The following is a 20,980-nucleotide window of genomic DNA, read 5'->3' as shown; positions in this document are numbered from 1 at the left end:
AAATGGTATTCAGACATGAGCGCAACAGCTAAACAAGCTACAAATGAGAACTTCTATGTTTGTTCTCTCATTCCTCATGCCTCTGGCACACCTAAAGTTCTTGTACCTCAAGAAGTGCCCTTGTCGGATGCCCAATGTTTAGTTCATCTAGTATTGTGTAGGATTCGAAGCACCTTCCAGTCACACACAGTTACAATAGAAAACTTACACGAGCAAGCCTCAAGGAGTGATCTGCATCAAAGAACCATTTTTTGTTATCAAAGGGACACGGTTTACAGAAAACAAGTGGCATAACGAGACAATCACATGTAAAGCAGAAGGATTGCGAGGTCTAACGGAAGAGAACTTTCAATGGATCAAAGAGACATGCACTCCTGCCTGGTCCCAGCACATTGCAAAGCTCACGTGAGTCACCGCTCTCGAGAAGCCCATCAAAATTCAGAAGGAAGTAGAACACAAATTTTGTTTCCATGGCAAAGGGAAGGTACAGATGGGCTCAAACAGACAATGCAATAAAACAATCATCATCCCGGATATGAAAAAAGGAACAGCAGCGTTTATGGACATGTACTGGGTATGTGGCAAACAAGCATACCTGCATCTGCCGCCATCGTGGAGGGGCACCTGTGCGCTGGCCACACTGCATTCAGCACTAATGGTGATCCCAGAAAGCCATATCCAAGGGGGGACAGATTCGGCTGGCATATCGGCAGCACCTGAGCAACCAACAGCAGAGCCATCCACATACGACATTCTGTCTGAAAATGAGCTACAAGACAGAGTGTTCCCGCCAAAGAAGGTCATCCAACTAGATCTGAAGCAAATCATCAGACCTCCTTGCTGAAATTCCAGACAAATAAAAGCTCTTCAACTCTGCGGAGACGTTCTTTGCTTCCCTCCTGGTGCCAGTACTCCAGGCGTGAACAAACGCCAAATGGCTGCAGATCGTCCGCTGAGAACTGATCCAATTGGCCAACGACACTGAAGAAGGATTTAATGTAATAAAAGTGGAACTTTGCGCCTTACGCCTAATGACAATGCAGAACCAGTACATCCTGGACCTGCTCACAGCAATGGACGTCAGTGTTTGCCGAAAAATAGGGAGTGCCTGCTGCACATTCATACCTTCTGAAGACGCGGATAATGGGACCCTCTCCCATGTCATCTCGGCAGTGCACAGTCTGGGGGAAAGAATGAGGAAGGAAGGAGGAATAGAGCTGAGCAACTGGTTCGACAACATTTTTAATTGGATACCATTGTGGTTCAGCATGATGATGAAAATGTTTGTTCCAGTCACTGTTTTCCTTTTACTATTTTTCTGTGTGTGCCAGATGGGCATTCGATGTTGTGCAAAATCTATGCCTAATTCAACAATGATGATGGTAACAATGGGCAAATCGACAACAGTGGCAACTATGATAGACGGCCAAATGCAGACTGGGGAATCAGACCCGCCAAAGTATCACCTGACAGCTGTATATCACCAGCATGGGGACAGGGTAGATAACTTATACCACACCATCATTAAAGAGCCACGTGAATTGCAATGGTACAGGGAGGAGTGGGTGGACCTGGATGGGGATGGGGGAATATATATGACATGCACACCTGATGAATATGCCAGGAGGGGTCAAAGCCTACGAGGTGTTTGTAGAGCATGAATGCCAATAAAAGGGACTTCTGCATGGGACGAGGCAGTTCAGGAAGCAGAATACTATCGGAGGGAAAATGGTAATAAGGATTAGTTTGTTACTTTAGATGTAATGAAAGGGGGGAATGTGTGGGAGTGAGGGGTCCTTTGGGCCCCCTCACACATTCAGCACGAAGTAACCCACTTGCTCACGCATTAGCGAGGGACGCCTCCATTGCCCGTATGCTAACATTAGCATAAGTGGGGCTATTGCGGGATACACTTGGCTTCCATTTTTGTGCACCCTCGACTCCATCTTTGGATTAGACCTCACAGCGATAACACGAAAAGGCTTCTCTCCCCTCTGCAGCACCGCGCACAGTGCGCTCATTGCCTCCACCTTTTCTCCCCTGTCTGAAAGCTTCACAGATCCCTTTCTCACGGATGCGCCAGGGATATTTGAAACAAATAAACTAATGTATCATCTCACTCTTCCTCTGTGATCGCTGTCCTGTGTGTGAACCAGCTCGAACCTTGACTTGTAGCCCATCCATCTCCACAAACCCGCCCATGCCCTCTTACCCCGCTGGTGGAAAATTACTGCCAATATAACCATGTGCCTCTCCGAAGGTATTCTCGTGATATACCAGAAGTGTGACCCTGCTGTGCAGCCCACCCCAGAGTGCCCCCTACTAAAATCAGACCTCTAGCACCGTATATTGCACCCTAGAAGTAACAAATGTCAGTGTGCCCCCTAACTGCCTTGATGTGTGCAGTCCCGCCCCATGAACAAGGTTATCACGCCAACCAAGCCCCTAAGCCCGGTACTTCATATAAGTCTCAATGAACGATGATGTAATTATGTTTATGCAATTTATAGGTTTGTAATGATTTATTCAAAGGTATACTAATGATCACTGTTTATTGTGTGTCTAGTGGTAGTCTTTCATGCTAGCTTAGTTAGTGTCTGCCCTATCTCACCGTGACCTAACCCTCACCCCTCCCGGACACAGGCAGCAGGACCTTGTGACGCTCACCCTCCCGCCAACTGAGCAGCCTATCCGGAGAAAGCAGCACCTAGAGATACATATGTAGCACTGCTCCCCAACCAATCCTGTACTATTGTAATACCTTATGTAATGATGTCACCGATGATGCTTTTTCCCTTTATAATTCCATGTAACTATATTGTTTGCCAGAGCGCTCTCGAGGCAGCAGAGTTCTCTGGATGCCAACTTTATATAAATTTACTAAATCTTGCAACCCGTTCTCCTAGTCTCATTCCCCAATGGGGTGTGTTATATTTTCTGAATCTGCATTTGTAAGTCGGGGAGTGAGCCTTTATATCGCCCTGATTAACCAGTAGTCCAGGTAAGGGTAGAGGTGAATCCCCCCTCTCCTGAGACTCGCTGCCACTACCGCCATCAGCTTGGTGAAAATCCTCAGGACGGAGGTCAACCCAAATGGCAGAACTCGAAACTGATAGTGAGAATTGCCAATCACAAACCTCAGGTACTTCCTGTGCTCGAAATGGATCAGCACATGAAAGTAAGCATCCTAAAGGTCCAATGATACCAACCAGTCTTGGAGTTGGAGAGTCTGAAGGATCTGAGAAAGGGTTATCATCTTGAACTTGTCCTTCCTGAGGAACTTGTTCAAGTTTCTTAAGTCCAAGATGGGTCTCAATCCTCTGTTCTTCTTTGGGATGAGAAAGTAAGGGGAGTACCAACCCTTGTTCCTCTCCGCTACAGGTACATTTTCTAATGCACTTTTCTCTAGCAGGGTTAAAATCTCCTGCACAAGGAGCGTGTCTGGGATTTTGGCAGAGCTGGCTCCCGGTGGATGGTCCCGAGGCCTTTGTCAAAAAGGAAGGCAGTAACCCTGGGCTACTGTTTCCAGTGCAATGAAACAAAAAATGTCCACGAGCTGTGGATCACTCACGACCCCTGCACACTCGGATTATTGTACAAAGACAAACGACGATTAAGAAATGTTTACTTTTAGTTGATTAGACTAAATTCAATCTCAATCATGCTGAGAATCATGATCAAGGAAAGGTATTATCTGCTTTGTGTCTAAAGATAAACCCCGCGGATGTCCAATGCATTTATTATGTGAAAAGAATTTAACCGTAACAAATGTTCTGTATTTTCAAATAAATCTTTTCAATCAATTCTTAGAGCAACATTTCAAAAAATGAGAATAATTTAATTATGAAAGGTACAACCTTCAAGATCCACAATCAAAGTTACAATATTACATTCATATTGATACACTGTTGTGTGTGTGATTATCCTTATCAAAGGTTGTCACATTAAAACTCAACGCGTTTCGGAAACTAAATTTCCTGATGTATGAAGGCATTCATACAAATCAGCCATTTTAGAATTAGGGTCTACTAATTCTTCAGGAACATCTTTTAGTCCCAAATTTTACTCCAGCCGGAGTAACGTCCTCTTCAGAGGATTGCTCTTCAAAAATGGAAGTAATTTATCTGAAAAAGTCTTATTTTAGCTGTGGATGGTATACTTTTTTAACAGGCATCGATCTCGGCTTCGACAAGGGTGTCGATTTTGGCGCCGGAATTAATGATGGCCTCGATAACGACGTCAAAGGCGTCAAGGTCATCGACGCTGGCTTCGATAACATCGAAGGAGGCTTCGATGCCGTCGAGGAAGGTGTCGACGCCATCTTCGAGTTCGGCTTCGAGAGCGCCTTCGAAGGATGCGTCGAAGTAACCTTCAACATGGACTCCGATGGCGGATGGATTCCCGACGCCATCTTGACAGATGTCACCTCTGATTTATGCACCGGTAGGTTCGATTTTTTATTATGTGTCGAGGAAGTATCCTCCGATGACACCCTCGACAACTTGTCGTTGGATCTCGCGCGTCTGGTCTTTGACCTCCCTCTGTCACCTTTGGAGTGATTAGGGGCATGGGCTCCATGTGGTTTTTTCGAGGGGTCTGGGTCGCATTCTGAAAGCCTCCCACTTTTCTGAGGAATCATGTTTGGAAGGGTAGGGAATGACCCTTGTGTCAGCTGACGAGGAGGAGGAAGAAGGAGATTGGTGTCGTCTCTTCTTAGATTTTTTTGACGAAGACTGTTAGGGAGAATTGTCATAAATGGTTGATTTCCCTTACCGACTGAGTCCCTCAGCAGCTTTGCTGGATTCCTAGGATTTATTTTTTCACCTGGTAAGAGTGTGAACCTTTTTTCCCACTCTTACAATGTGTTTTGCTATGTGTATTTCTACTTTTGGTGTGATCTTGGGCACTGGAGCCTCATCTACTCCGTGGCACCAATTTCTTCCATGTGTGTTACACAGCACCTTCAGTGCAGTAACACATGGTTGTCTTTTAGACTTCCCACTGACTCCATTTTCTGGGGCTGACTACTGTTCCCCAGAAAAGGTAAAGTTGCCATTAACTTTACAACAGTCACTTTAAACCACAGACCCAGTACAACCCATTTTACATGGAGTATTGGAAAGGGTTAATTCTTATTCCTTTTTGTCTGTGTCTCTTGGAGCATTGTCTCGCTCCCTTTACACTAAGACCTGGCTGGTGGCAGTGGTATCTACCCTATTTTTTATACCACGGTTATCTTAAATAACCATGGTATTATTTTAGGCCCGCTTGACCATACTTATTTTATTACGGTTCTGGCTGGGTTTATTCGCCATTTCTTTTTGTAAATGTCTTTCTCGTGTTTTACTCTGCACGCCAAACCAGGTTTTTTGCGGACTTCCACACAGAAGCCCTCCTGGTGCCTGAGAGTCTGGGTAGGCAGGATGTGAGGGAGGGGTTTTAAGACCCCTGCCATGGGTTCCCTTGGTAACCCAAGACGCATTCCTGTCTGATTGGCTAATGGGATTGGCCTTGCCAGGCCAGCCACCCAGCTGTGTGATTGACAACCAGGCTGTATGAATGGGGGAAAACTGCATAAAAAGCATGTCTCTGGCACTGGAAGAACAGAGTCGCCACTGGAACGAAGGAACCAATGAGGAACTGGAAGGAGAGGACCCCTACAACGACTGAACCGCTGGGTAAGCCCTCCTGCAGGTCCGAATCTTCAGATCCGACGACCGAGAAGATCCTCCAGGAAACTTCTTCCCTTGAGCTGGTGGGACCAACCAGTTCACCCAAACTGCAAGCCAGAACCCCTCCTCTGGTCGAATTCGCTATACAGAGCTACAGTGGGCCGGATAGCCAGGAAGGTCGGACCCTGCTTGGGTTTTAAGGAGCGCACCTTTTATTTGTTGCTTTGCTCTGCTGCTGGTTTAATCCCTGAGTAGTGCAGGACCCTCCAGTCTTCCTACTTCTGATCAGTCCGACAGTCGCTTCAGGAACCGTGAACCTGCAGGAACTACCAGGAACTTCTGCCTCAGCTACAGCTCCCTCTCCGTTTTAAGGTACTGTGCAAATCCGGTTGTGTGTTTCGTTCAGCCACGGTGAAAGTGTTTGAAATCTTTCTCCAATCCGAGGGCTTGTCCTTCTCTTCTCTTTGAACTAACTTTTCTACCAACCAACCTCGTCCGGAAACCGTGCCACAAACTTTACCGCGAACTACACTGAACTGTATTATCTTGAGCAAAAGACTTTTGAACCATTGACTTTGGCCCTAAACCTTTTCTATCTGATTTTATCATTGTAGTCTCTCTTGTTCAATTGCCCTGAGTACTTACCTGTTGGTGTGATTCCATTTCTGTTAACTTCTGTCTTTCCCTCCCTTTTAAATTGCTGGCGTGCCATTTTTCTCCCACTTCATTTTGTGAGCTTAACTTGTCTGGAATTTAAGGGAAGTTGTGTGGTGTATTAAGAGTGTGATTTTTAAACTGCTTAGAAGAGTGAACTGTTATACAACTGAAGAGTGAAGTAAATATATATTCTTTTACTTGAAAACCTTGAGTCATTGTTTGCCTGAATCATAGTAATTGCTGTCCTTTGTGTAACTATTTGATACTGCTAATTTACTCTTGAGATAGGTCTGGCTGCTCAGTCACAGCTACCACTTTAACTGTGTAGTACAGGCTTGTACAAAAGGTGAATTTGTATTGTCACTTGTAGTCTTAATTATGTGTGGTGTTCCCAAAGGGTACTGCATATAATTCTGCCTAACACAGACGAGGAAGATTTCCTCGAAAGACTTCTCGATCTCAAATTTCCTTCACCTATGTCGAGACTTTCCACCCGATTCCCTCGATTCTTTTAGTTTTCTCGAAGAAGACTTTGAGGATTCCTCCCCCACAGCCAGTTTACCTCTACGTTCCTTCAGAGCCTTGTTGGTCATCGCCTGACAGGAACCTCACTCGTCGACCCGATGGTCAGGGCCCAAACACCAGAGACAATTTCGATGGGGGTCGGTGATCGACATTTTCTTCCTGCACTTCTGACATTTTTTTAAGCCAGTTTTGGGCGTGGAAGGATTAGACGATGAAGACATAATGACTTGAAAAACTGAAGCGCTGTTTTGGTGGCACAAATCAAGCTATCGGAAAAACGGAACTGAAGCTAACGGCCGCAGCTCGAGCCCTTTATACTACGGATGACGTTGATGTTCGACGGCGGCCCTCGAGGGACATTCGACGCCACTACCTCGAGTACAGCACTCGCTGGTGAAAAATGTCCAAAGCAGCAAAGCTGGAAGATACGTATATCTAAGATGAGGAATATGTGGGAGGACACAATCCATTCGAAAGTTGTTTTAGTGTCGCTGAATTGAATTATCATGGAAAATGTTTGCTGCTGTGAGATCTTCCTTGTTTATTTCTTCCTTGTCTGCATGTGATCAGCAAAGGGCAAAGCTGGTTGGCTTGTTTGACTGACCACCCTTCTTACCACGTTTTTCTTATTTAAAACAAATGTTTTTATTGGCATTTCAACTTTCCAACTGTATCAATTGTCCCCTTCCCCCGTACTCCCCCCTCCCGTATAGCTCCCTACCCACCCTAGAATGGCAAGACCAAGCATTGTAAGGAAAAAGTCCAATGCATCTCAGGTTATTGCTCAAAGGATGTCCAATAGTCTCCGTTTCTGGGGGCACCATTGTTCCCGATAGTCTTTGTGTAGAAAATGTAAGAGCAGGTCCCATTCTGCTCTAAACTTTGAATAGTCCACTTGGACCGAGTAGGTTGCCCACTCTAGAGCGGCGAAGTGCCAGATTTTGGTTAGCCACTCCTGCTCACTCGATATCGATGGTTGCCTCAATGTTTGTGCTATTAATGAAAGCGCTGCTACGGTAAGTATCATGTAGGCCTTTTTTTGTGGCTTCGGTAGTAAGGGATCTAGCACATCACCCATGCCCAACATGACCTCTCCAATATCCTTCATCACCTGGGAACCAAAGATGCCCCTCATCTCCACTTTTACTCTGCACACAAAGTAACGCTCTTCCTTCCACTTGGTTGGCTGTAACCCTGTATTTACTGTGTGGTGATCGGAGCCCTGCATGTCTTACTGTTGCTGGTGGTCCTGTGTCCACTGTTTTGGAAACCTGTAGGTCTGTATCCATTATGTTGGTCACAGATGGCCCTGTATCCACTGCGTTAGTTGCCTGTCATCCTGCTTCTACTGTGCAGTGACTAAGGGCCCTTTATCTTCTGTTGAGGTCAGCAGTAGCACTGTATCATCTATGTTGTCATCTGTGGCCCCTATATCTAAAGGAACCCTGCTAGGGGGCCCAAAACCACTATTATGGTTGCTGGTGCCCCTGTATCCATTGATTTGGTCATTTGCATCCTTGTATCTATCTGTGGTTGGTAATATATATGTATATATACTCTGTGGTTGCTAATGGCACTTAATCCACTGTTTTATTAACTAGTGTCCTTGTATCTATTGTATGGCTGCTAGTCATCCTGTATCCACTGTTGTGGTCAGTTGGCATCTGTACAACCAGCCCTCAGCTTCACCCTCAGATTACCCACAGAATTCACCAACTAATGATTCATTTGAATCCACCTGTGCTGATGGCGCAGGTTCTGGCCCTCTCAATGAACACTAAACAAAAAATGCCATCTGAACAATTAAAATGTCAGTGAACTACCCAATATTCCTACAACTTTATTTTCTCTCCCCGCTCATCCTTAGCAACATATCCTCTACCCTACAAAATAAGCTCCCCATCAACCTCAGATTTCCTCCTCACTCTCAATGAATAGCTTTGCCTGTAAAACGCATGTAATCAAAAAAGTTCATGGCCACTGCAGTACATGGAGGCAAACAAACATTGCAATCATCTACATTCTGCATATTTGACTTTATTGAAATAGCCTTAACTCATATTTAAAAAATTGAGACCTCTGAACATAATAGCAAATGCTCCTCTATCCTTGGCCTTCTTTATCTTTCCTCAGTCTTCATCACCATAAAGCTCAGATATAGGACACTGCACTTGCCTGGATTGCCTGGTATCACTCTAGTTATTCCTTCCCATCTCCTGGAGCATAGATGCCTTGGATAATACCCCTCTCCCACTGGGAGGCCCACAAGAGGTAGTCCCACCCTACTACTTGGAACTCTCCACACGCCCTTCCTCAATAAACGTATATCCTCCTTTAAATTCTCTCAGCACAGGTATGCCCAAACACCCACATCTTCTCCTGTACGGACATCATCCCAGGACTCCCCATGAACATCTCCAGCTCTTTCGTCTAATGCTCAGTTCATCCAAGATTTTAGTGATCTATCTGCCTACCTACAATGCCCCCGCTCTCTCCCCTCACCAATATCCTCGTCCTCAAAACTTGCTTCAACTCTCTCCCAATGCGGTCAACCTCAGGATTCACTATGGCAGAGACCTAAAACTCCAGCCCACAGCACCTCTATCACCATCACTGCAAATATCAACCTGCTAAACATCTGGCAAATCTCCCCTCTCAATACCTACCACTCTACTTGAATTCCTATCTAATGTCATGGGTAGCGAAGGTGGGAAGCACAAAAATGCAAACCCATGGGTATGGATCTGAAGACGGTAACATTTATGTATGCATGAAAAAAAATGACAAAGGGATTCACCAATTCCACAGTTGCCACCTTGGGATAGACCTGTATTACAGGCTCTTTAGAGGTCAACCAATCATGAGCCTGACACTGTTTTAATTTCTTCTCCAGCAGGCTGATGAAGAGGTTGTTCATTCTCAGCACAGGTCTGATCTCCTGGGGTCTCAGGTATGAGATTGTTCTTTTATAATTGTTCTTTTATTATACAACTTGCTTTACGGGGGGTCCTGGACCCTGGGCCACTCCCCTCCTGGCCCACTGCCACGGTCTTCCTGTCTCTCAGTGAGATTGAATCCTCTCTGACTACCTCCTAACTCTTTAATTTGGCCTCACTGACATGGTCCACTGGAACCTCCCTGGCCCCTCCGGTTAGTAGGGTTGTCAGTTTTCCTCTTAACTGCTTGGGTCGTTCAACTTTCTCTCATCTGCAAACTCTTTTCTGGCCTCCTTCACTGAAGGTTAGTGGGCCTTTCCTCCATCAACGTCCTCAAAATTTCCCTCCAACCTCTTCAGTAACGTTTTCCCCAGATGGTAGCAATCCCCCTGCCAGCCTCCTCAACCGCCTCTATAACCTCACAACATAAATCTCTCCTGCCAGCTCTCCTCTCAACAGACTTCTATCTTGACAACCTCCTCCAAAAACCTACCATTATGTAATTCTCAAAGACCGCACACTCTTTGACTGAGTCAGCAGGTGTTTCTAGTCTGGTCTCTGCTCTTCTTGGGTGGTGCTTAGAGAGATGGACTGCCCCTGCGTAGTCTATGTTGGGCTGGTCTGTGATTGGGCCATGTGTCTGTGGTTATGTTGGTTCAATGGTAAAGCCTGCCGCCATCATGGATTCCAATACTGCCCTGAACATGCGTGGGGCCTCCTTCAATCGCCTTTGGAGCCTTGTTGGCATTGCCTGCTTTAAACTGTGTGTCTCTGTATTTGTAAAATCTGAATCAACAGTCAAAAAAACCTTCTCGTAAGCAAGGGAAGCTGTTCAGGGTGCCTGGAGCTCTTCTGCCGGTGGGAAAATAGAATGTTGTCATCCCTGTGACACTACAGTGTTTCTTTTTTATGTCCCACCCACAGGCAAAGCACAGATTTGTACTTAGTCGTTAGTTTGTTTTTCATACATTGATGCAGATTCAGCATAAAACATAGTCCCGTGTGACACATGCACTGGATTTAAAAGGTGTTGTCCTGGAGGTCATTATTCAAATGATTAGTGGAAAAGAACATGTAAGTCCACCCAGGATAAGGCAGAAACGCAGTGTGTCGACATTTCTTTTTGCTTAATATGTTAATACATGTTAACACTATGAGGAGGCATTATGAAGCACATACGATTTTGATTATACCCCTGAGAGATAATGGATCAGTTCTGAAGTAGGATTAATATTATTGAGAGTACTTTGCATGATCGCTAAAAGTGCTGCATCTCTTATTAATTCTACCCATGCTCTCTTTTTTGCATGTAGTACTAATTTGCTGAATGACATTTCTAAGCCCACTTTGAGACATGTTTTTGAAACGAAAGTACAAGTACTGATTTTGTAGTGTGAAATACATATGTTTTGAATAAGATTGACAGACGGATTAATGACCATCGGCCTCATTTTAAATGTAGCAGTGCGTTAAATGTAAGCGTAAAAGTGAGTTGGGAAGGACCATTTAAAGTGACGACTCATTCTGTAACACTCACAAGATGGAGGAAGGGCATGGAGCAGAGATACATTATTCGGCTCCCTCTCGTGTGTGTGCTTCATTGTACACCTGCATGGGGTTTTCCATGCATGCAGGCATACAACAACTGGATTCCCATGGGATCCTCCTTGATTCTGCACCTGGTCAAGAACAGACAGATCCCGTAGGAATCCTTTGTAAACACCGGCTGCAAAGCGTATTTGCAAACAGCGATTACATGTCCACGAGATGGAGTGAAAATATGAAAAGCTTTAGCGGTCTCCTTATCCACCCTCATCCATGGACATTTCAAATTCATGCTGGGGACCCCAGCGAACATAAATGATAGCATGTGTGGTCCCCTGCATTGAACTTATGTTTTTTTCTTTAAATGATGCTGTACAGCATGTTGCGAATAAGATGTGTTTTGAAATAAGTATTCATTGAGTTACTTAGAATGTCTGTCAGCGTAGAAGTAATTTTGAGAGTAGTTAAGTTTTAGCGAATAGATAATCTTTACTCTAAATAAAATACACAAAGGCAAATGAAAATGTAATCCACCCCTGAAGGTTATTGTTCTATGTAAAGGATTGTGCTTCCTGGTGTATCAGGGCTGAGTAGCAGGCACACTAACATGTTTGTGGTTGTTTGCCAGGCACTGCCATAACTGCACTACCTACAGGGTTAAAATGACGCCAGCCAGGCTCAGACTGCCCTTTAGGGCAATAGGCTCATGGCCGGACCAAAAACACAAAATGCTGTTGTGGGCCAGTTTTTTTAATCAAAGTGGGCCACTTTGTTTACCCAATGTAGGCCAGTGGTAATGTGTTACTTCACCATGCCGCTAAAGGTTTTGGCCATTGTTGCCGAATAAATAGTCTTTAAAATGCATAATTTGCATCACATTTTATCAAATCCTCCCCCTTGGGGACTATTCAAACAGTCACAAAAGGAATGAATAGCCATTTGGAACTGTTGGCCTCTTTTTCATTGGTGCCCAACACAATTTTATGGCCCAGTCCGACCCTGACGACAGCCATTAAATGGTATGAAAACCTGGGAACATGAAGTCAGTGCCTGCCAAATGCCTAATACCTATATAGAAGCCAAAACTGTTGATTTTGCCATTGCATATTTTTAAAAGGACTTAAGAACAAGGAATAAATGTGAGGGTACACATATTGCTTATAAATCAAGTGGCAGAAAGCACCTTTGGCAAAGAGATGTGTATTACACCAGGGGCTCACATATAGCTGCAATTAAGCAGTTAACTCTCATAATACTTCTTTAACATAAAATTTGGTAGGACAAATTCAGCAAACACATTGAGGTTACTGCATGATACAGCTACTTTTAATAGATCTGAGGAGGTGGAGTTTTAGGCAGTGAAGGGAGGTTGTGAGTGGGGATGGCCATAGGGATTAACATGACCATGAGAAATCAGAGAATGGGTAAATGACCAAACAATGCTCACAAGACATGTGTCCCTCCTCATTTTACATCTTCCTCCTATCTGTACTAACGCAACAATAGTTTTGGATTACAGGCACTGCTAATGTACCATTTTACAGACAAACTAAAACTGAACTCCCTCCCGATAGGATTTTGGAGCTTGACGAACTATCCCACTGATAGATGGTGCAATAGTGCTACCTAACAGCCAACACTAAAAATGAACTCACTCTGTCACTGTACTTTCCTGATGCATAATGGTGCATCTTGGCTGCAATAAACTGAGTTTCCCCTGTTTATTCATCACCATCTACAAGACAAAACTATTGCATTAGAGTACAGATAGGGAGACATGGCATATGAAGAGAGACACAAAGCTTGTAGATGTTTTTTGGTTATTTACCCACCTATTGACTGCCCACGGCCATGCCGATTCATATTGCTGTTCCCACGCAGTTCCTGCTCTCTAAACAACTGTCCACAAAGCGAATGCCAGCCACAGCTCATTAAAAAATCCGTTAATATGTCTTTACATTTTTAGGATCTGTGTTTATGCAGCTTGTTTCACCAGTATTCTATGGCACATGGGACCAGTGGCGTGTGCAGATTCTTTTGACTGGGGTGGCCCAAGTGGGGCACTGACATATGCAGGGGTGGCATGAAGTACGAGAGCGCACACACACAATGATCATAGTTTAGGATAATGGGGTGGCACCTGGAGTGGCCAATCGGATTCCAAGGGGAGTACCCACTCCCTGGACACGCTACTCCATGGGACACAGTAAAACACAGGTCCCGTGCCCTCATGGGACAGGACTGGCTCACATATTACATGCAATCACTATGTTTGTTACACTGATCTTATTCACAGTTTTTCAAAATGGCAGTAACCTGGCAAAACTATTGAAGTTGTTTTATCAACGATCACTTAGGATCAGTATATGTAGCTTTCTACTTTTTATATCGAATCTTTCACTGGGCATCTCTTACTTTGCCTCTATCACTATATGATTCTGTCCAATTCTCTCTTTTCCTAGATCTCTCTTTTACTCATCACTCTCTGCTCTCAACTCTCCTGTTCCCCTTACACCAAGCTCCCAGAGATGAGAACAGAGGTACGCTCTACGCAGGTCATGAGCTAACAACAGTTGTCTCAGGGTAATGTCGGTCAAGTGGCACATTCGTGCAGGGCCTGCTAACGCAGGTTCGACTTCCGGCGGGGCCAAACTCAGCCTTTCATCCTTCCGAGGTCGATAAATGAGCACCACACGCCGTGGGTAATAATAAGCATAGCCCTTTATAAATGCCAAATTATTAACGTGCAAAGGTAGAAAACATGTTGGAACAAGCACCACAGTTCAATAGGAATTCCATAGTGTTGGCAACCAAACTACATTCATGGCTACTATTTTGGTTGATCTGAGTGGCCAGCATCAGTGTCTGATCTGCCGATCTGGCTACGTTTGTAAATCCCCCAGTGACACTCAACACTATCATTTGCTCATGGTCTTGTTATGCAAGTTAGTCTCATTCCTGGTGATTGGTTCTCAGGTCCCTGTATTTGAGAAGTACATTGGTGTTAACACTCAGATTGTAGGGAATCTATGATGAGGCAGCTCATAAGGTTGGCGATCTCAACCTTGGGGTGATCTTGTTCTGCCGATATGGAGTGGATCTCCCTCAAATAAATATGTTTGGCGATATCTTCCTATCCACTATTTTAAATTTTCATTTAGAGTTTCGCGTAATATGGTAAAATTGTGGCCACATAATTACTGGACATCTTAACATATTTCACCCTTTCTTCCATTAAGTGAGGTGAGCTGGACAAAGAACACCCTACCATGAGATTTCGATCAAACAAGTAAATGTAAGATACCTGAGCATAGAACTCCAGCATCTTCATTATGCGCGCAGTTATGTTTTTTCCAGCCATCGTGTTTGCAGTCCCACAGGTAGGGTTCGTGTCCGTTGCATGCCACTTCATCCAGTAAAATGCTTCCGTTTCCCTCACCAAACGAGGCTCCTCCATGACCTGCAAGGGTGATTCCACAGCCAAGCTGCCTGCATACCACTTCTGCATCCTTCTCATCCCACCGATCATCGCACACCGTCCCCCAGGCTCCTTCATAGTAGATCTCAACTCGGCCTGAACACCTTCCACGTCCATTTACGAGGCGCAAAGCTAGTCCGCCTGCAGCTGGGCAGGGCACATAAAGATATGTTCGCATTAGTGAACAAAACTTTGGAAGTCTTCGGGTCAGATCAAAAAGCAAAGGGGATAACACTGACTGTCATCCTCCCATACAAAGACAGTGTTATTAACAAGGTCACACACATTGCCAGTTATTTTTCACTGTAGTCGTTTTCGCCATAAATGTATGCATATTTTTTAATGGGCGTTTCCCCGGCAATATAACCCTCCCCCACCATCTCACCCTGCCAACCACTGACCCCCAAACCCTCACCCAAACAGTTACCATGCATAGACTTCTAATTTAAAATGACACCTTTAAATCCAACTCCATTTTGTTGCAAAAGAGTTTAAATAGTTGCAACTGGCATACAGCTCACAATTCATGCATTGATGCAATTTAAACTTTATAATATCTTGTCTAATTCCCACCAAACGCATATTTATATTCTAGTTATGTTATCTTTAATCATAGAGATGGTAGACATAGCAGAAACAGAACATGTGTCTTTGTCAGCAATACATGAAAGAATGGCAGCACATGTTCGAGAATGCCAGTTTCTTTCATTGGGATAAAACACCTGTGGACCCCGAGAGACCTAGACCTAGATGCTGATTCTACGACAACGTGAGATATGAGTGCATTCGTCTTCTCACTAACAGGGGAATAAGAACAATAATGCAAATTCAGAACATTTTGGGTAAAGCTGGGGAGTATTCAGAGGATAATATCAGCTATATTGCTGGAAACTAATACAGAGGACAGGGCAAAGTTAAAAAAAAAAAAAGTGACACGCAAATATTAAACCGACCATCCCCCATTAAATCCAGTGACCTGCAAATATTCACAGGCCACCCACCATTAAATCTGCAAAATATATATGGGTCAAGTGGGGTTAAAGTATGCCAACACACCTTTGCAGGGAGATCAGCAAGTTCACCCAAGCATGGAATAGAAATAGTCAAGCTCAAGCCCTGTGCTACAAATAGTATATTTTCTATTTTCAGTATGGCTGAAAATAGCGCTAGACTTTGTTTAAAAAAATATTCATAGCCCTGTAAATGCTATCTTTTCTATTTTTAGCACAAGACCTGCGCATACTAACATACATTTATTTGTACTACTTGAGCATTGCAAAGGAAGTCCCAAACTAAAGAGCATGTGACAATATTCAGTAAAAGGCATGAATGAAAAAGGAGACAATTCATGACAATGGTGAACATAAATGAAGAAGGAAATGACAAAGCGTACAACAAGCAGTGTAGCCAAGGCTTTCGACAAACTTCAGAGTGTGCAAATTAAAGCAAAGAAATTAATGTATCTATAATCAAATAGACAAAAATTGTCTGATGTCTATGTTGAATGGCACACGAAGCGTCAATGAATGCGGACAATGAATGCTTACAAAACACATGGTGAAGAACTCTGGGTTCTATAGTAAGAAATGAAAGCTTGAGTTATATCTGGACAGCTACGCGTAATACAAAAAGCTTTGATAAGATAAGACGTTGTCAACATGAGAACGTGGGATTTGCTTTCTGGGATAAACATTCTACAGCGGCCCAGCCTTAATCAGGACAAAGAAGATAATGGAAAAGGTGTCTTCATGCTTGTTGTTGGTTTTACAGAGATGTTTATAGTGTAGTCTTCTATGGATGGGTGTTCAATTAGGAATCACCTCGTTAAAAAAAAATCAATTAGGTGGTGCCTCACAAACTCTGGTACAACCGAAGGAGCTTGTAGGGTATATTCGTACAACTGAGAAGTGTTCAGGTTAGAACCACAATAGAGGTCATAGTGAGAGCTGATGTGGGCTCACAGCGGGTTCTTAATGCCAGCGTTCTAAATGCCAACTCGCAGCAATGCAGGCCCGAAAGTTCAAGATGTGCTCGTAAGTGTGTGCGCTATATATAGAATATGTTTAGTTTTGGCTATTAGGTGGCACTGAAAGCACTGCCTTTAAGCTGAAACTATTAAAAAAAGAGCTTTAACATAAGAGCTTCAAATAGGGGCAGAGAATGAGGATCTGTAATGATTTTCAATGGAGATGACATATGAGGACAGATACATAGGGCCTCACCACGAGTTTAGCAGTGACCCTTTAATGTGGTGGTAACAGAATTAGTGCTGCCAATACTGCTCCACCGGATCACGAGCCGGTGCAAATACCGCTGGCTACAAAAGCAGTCAGCGCTATTAATAGCGCTGGTAACACAACACGCAAAAACAGCCGCATCACAAGTCCATATATTGTAGTATTAATGTTGAAAAACGCCACTAATACCACTGAGAGGCTGGAGGTAAATAAACAGAAATGAAGCCACAGGTGATCCCTATCCACTCATAAGGCACAACCCGTCACCAAACACGGTTTCCAACATCATGCTGCCAATAGTCATTTTGAGCTGGGACATGCAGCTGCTCATGCTGTGCCTGGATGCAGGGATACTGGACATCCTGGCCAGGGTACAGGGAGTACAGGGGGGCGGGGAAGAGAAGAAGAGCCCAAGCAAGGCATGCATCCATCCCCAGGGTCAGGCCTTCACCCTGGACCCTCAATGACACCCAGCTGGTGACCCTGTACCGCCTCAACAGGGAGACCATAACTGAGCTGCTCAGTAAAATACAAGAGGGACACAGGGAGCAGGAAAGTTGTGCCCCCACTGCTCAAGCTAGGGTCAGTTTTGCAATTCCTCGGTACTGGCACCTTCCAGCACTCTGTGGCCACAATGCATGGCATGGCACAGCTCACATTCTATGCAGTACTGGCCCAGGTGCTGGTTGTCCTCCTGTGGCATGTGCATCAGCACATCGTCCTGCCCACCACCCGAGTTCAGGTCAATGACATGAAGGCAAAGTTCTATGCTGTAGCATAACTGCCTAATGTAATATAAGCCCTGAACTAAACCCATGTCGTGTTGGTGGCTATCCAGGCCCACAAAGCAGTGTACAGAAATTGCAACCACTACCACTCCCTCAATGTATAGGTGACCTGTGACCCCAACCTCATCACCCACAGCTGTGCCCGCTACCCAGGTTCCACCCACAACGCCATGGTCCTACGGAACAGCACACTGCCAGGATACATGGAGAGGCACAGAGGACAACGGATGTGGAATGTCAGTGAGTACATCTACCTGCACGCATGTACTGTGAAGCACCTGACCAAATTGGCAAATTGGGGGGGGGAGTGAGTAATGACACAAAGCATAGCATGACAAGTAAATGCAAATGTCGTACCTGGCTAACCCCTGCACCAACGTCACAGTACAGCCCAGACGGACATGCTGGCAAACACATACAGCAGCAATCCAAACTACACACATAACTACAGGCAGCTGTGAGATCAGCGATACTAAGTAACGCAGTGGTCCGGCGAAAGGAAGTAGCCCATTCAAAAGTCTCTGTGAAAGGTACATTGTTTGAAGTTATAAAGAAAACAAATAGTAAAAGTGAATTAAGCTAGAGTAAAAGTGGTGCTGCGGTTGTCTGTAAAGAACGCCACGCACATTCAAAAGTCTTCAGCATCCAAAAGGGGTCCAAGCCAGATTGAGGAAGACCCAAAGTACAATAAGCTTGGGGAAGGGAGTCCCGGCAAGCTTGTGTTGCACTGTTACGTGAGAGGTCTGAGCCCGACAAAGGGGGACCTACGTGAACTTTACGTTGGAATACAATTTTGATAGTCAAGAAAGAGACTATTGTGGAAGGCCAGGCGGTCCTCAATCCACGGTTTGGAACTGCTTAGAGTAATAGAAACCAAGCCAGAGTGTGTCATCCTGCCTACAAGGACAGCCTTACTCTGTGATGTTTAACATGAGGAGGAGAGCTAGTTCAACTACCTTTATTCTTTTGAACATTGATTTTTTTCTTGGCATACATTTCTCCTTTTTACACTTTTTGTACAAGAGATCAAGCAGGCATTAAGTTTTGTTAGCATAGGCCATTTTGATTTGACGGACTCCACTAGGACTGTTATGATTATCGTTTGATGGTCGAGACAACTCCACTAGGACTGTTTTGATTATCGTTTGATGGTCGAGACTAATATCTTAGTTATAGGGCAAAATAGGAGTTTCTCTGACCCAACATTTTCGATAAAGGATTTTACAAATTGTATCCATTGTGTCAGTGTCATACTTGTGATACCATGCCTTCCCTACACTACACAATATCTGCATAAAGAGGAATGTACCCCTTCCCCGATGATGATGACGCAGTGCATAAGGCAGGTGCCACAGCATGCAAGTCAGAGATGACATGAGGTATAGGAGACTGGCTCGCCAGGTACTCATTGACAATTTTATGTTATTCCTTTCCATGGCACAAGCCATGCACCACTGTATGACAGTCACTTCTGTGAATAAACTCCACAATGACACAATCACGAATGTCCTCGCTTTGATGAAGTCTAACAGTTTTAATGGTATGATGTGCCCAAACTATCCATCCTCCCTCCACCCACCACCATGAACTCCCCAGCACACCATCCCCCCTTCCTCCATCCACCACCAACTCCCCAGCACACTATCCTCCCTGCATCCACCCATCACCAACTCCCCAGAATGGCCACTCAGGGCAATAACTGTTCCAATGTTCTTCAAAACCGTGGCCTCTTGCCCCCCCTTGCCAGCCTCCGGTGATCTTGTGCGCAAATGGTGCTGGGATCGGCACCTTGGCATGCTCTGCTGGGACTCCTCTGTGAGAGTTGTTGAATTCGAAGGGATGGAGCCTGTTCCCTGGAGCTTTTGGCGTGTCATTTTGTTGTTCTGGCAGATGGCCTCAGCGAGTGCCGAGACACCTTCCGACATCTACCTGGCCCTCTGCCTGTATACTGTCAGGGCGGCCATACTGGCAGCTGCCTCCGCCGGGTTCTTCAGCATTTACCGCATGGTCCTGCAGGTGGTCCCTGTTAGGCAATCACGGATTGCCTGCTGGTGGTCCGAGTGTGTGCGCTCTATTGCCTCCATCTCCCTCTGTATGCGCTCCATCTCTTTCAGCCTCTGCAGCATGGCATGCTTGGTGGTGTGTGGCGTATGGGTGAGGGGATGTGCACTGGTCCTGGGCAGTAATCAGGGGAGCCACAAGAAGGTGTTTCAACATCCGGCTCAGGGGTCTGTTCAGGCTGACGGAAATGAGGGCTCCCAGGGGTCAGTGCATGCTGGCGGCGGTGAGGGCTCTCAGGCGTTGGTGGCCTTCCTGTAAGCGGTGATCCTTGGCTGGTGGCCCCTTGTATCTCCACAGTCACACTGCCTGCAAGTGTGGCATCAGTGTCAGACCCCCCAACTGCATGAGTGGGTGCAGTGGGCCTTGCAGTGTTCCTGATGGGATGTGGAGTTGACGTGGGCTTGGGCCTACTTGGTTGAGGTGTGCCACGGCGGGACAACCGCCTCAGAATTGCCTACTAGAGCCTTTGTGGGGTTGGGGTGGTGGTAGTGGGTGGCCTTGAGGGCCTGGATGCACCAATCCCAGATAGGCCTGCCCCCTCGCCATCCTCCGATGCCTCTGATGATGCATGAGTGCCTGTAGGAGACATAGGAACTTTTGTCAGGTATGTTTCAACCACATGTGTTGGCACGCAAGACACATTTGCTATGGTACAGAGTGGGACCCCACGCATTCGGGCAGATGGGCATGGTTGGTCAGGGGAGAATGCATGTGAGCACAGCATTGTGGGGCTGGTTGCAACATTGAGTGTGTGACACATGGCCAGTTGGTCATTGGCCTGTGTGTGGAAAGGGCTGGGTGAATGCTTGCAGTCCTTCATGCCCGCCCATCCACCACCCCGGGTGGCACCAACCTTATGAGAGTGGGTGTGGTGGCATGGCTCTATGGGGCACTGTACAGTGATTGGCCAGCTGAGCCCATGTCAGTGTAGGGGGACATGTACTTCCATGTGGCTTGTCTATCATGCCAACATGGGGCAGGACAACTGGGCTGGTGTGACTGCTGCACAGTGTCATGCACAGTTTTGTGGTTGCTCACGCACCAGCAGGAATGTGGTGTGCATAGCACTTGGATAGGTCAC

At 45.4% G+C, this 20,980-nt stretch overlaps 1 protein-coding gene across 1 annotated transcript in view; it reads right to left on the bottom strand.

Annotated features, from left to right (window-relative positions):
* The window catches only part of LOC138447678 (adhesion G protein-coupled receptor E3-like), a 1,605,711-nt gene extending 1,590,762 nt beyond the window's left edge, over positions 1-14,949 (bottom strand). Inside the window, exon 1 of the mRNA XM_069603942.1 lies at positions 14,640-14,949. The gene's annotated coding sequence lies outside the window, so the exon portion shown is untranslated. The remainder of the gene's footprint in view (positions 1-14,639) is intronic.
* Positions 14,950-20,980: the final 6,031 nt, after the last annotated feature.

This window comes from Ambystoma mexicanum, chromosome 3q, assembly GCF_040938575.1.
Source record: "Ambystoma mexicanum isolate Mex_15411 chromosome 3q, UKY_AmexF1_1, whole genome shotgun sequence".
Taxonomy (NCBI): Eukaryota; Metazoa; Chordata; class Amphibia; order Caudata; family Ambystomatidae; genus Ambystoma; species Ambystoma mexicanum.
The sequence above is the reverse complement of the archived record's forward strand: the minus strand, read 5'-3'. Positions and strand labels throughout refer to the sequence as shown.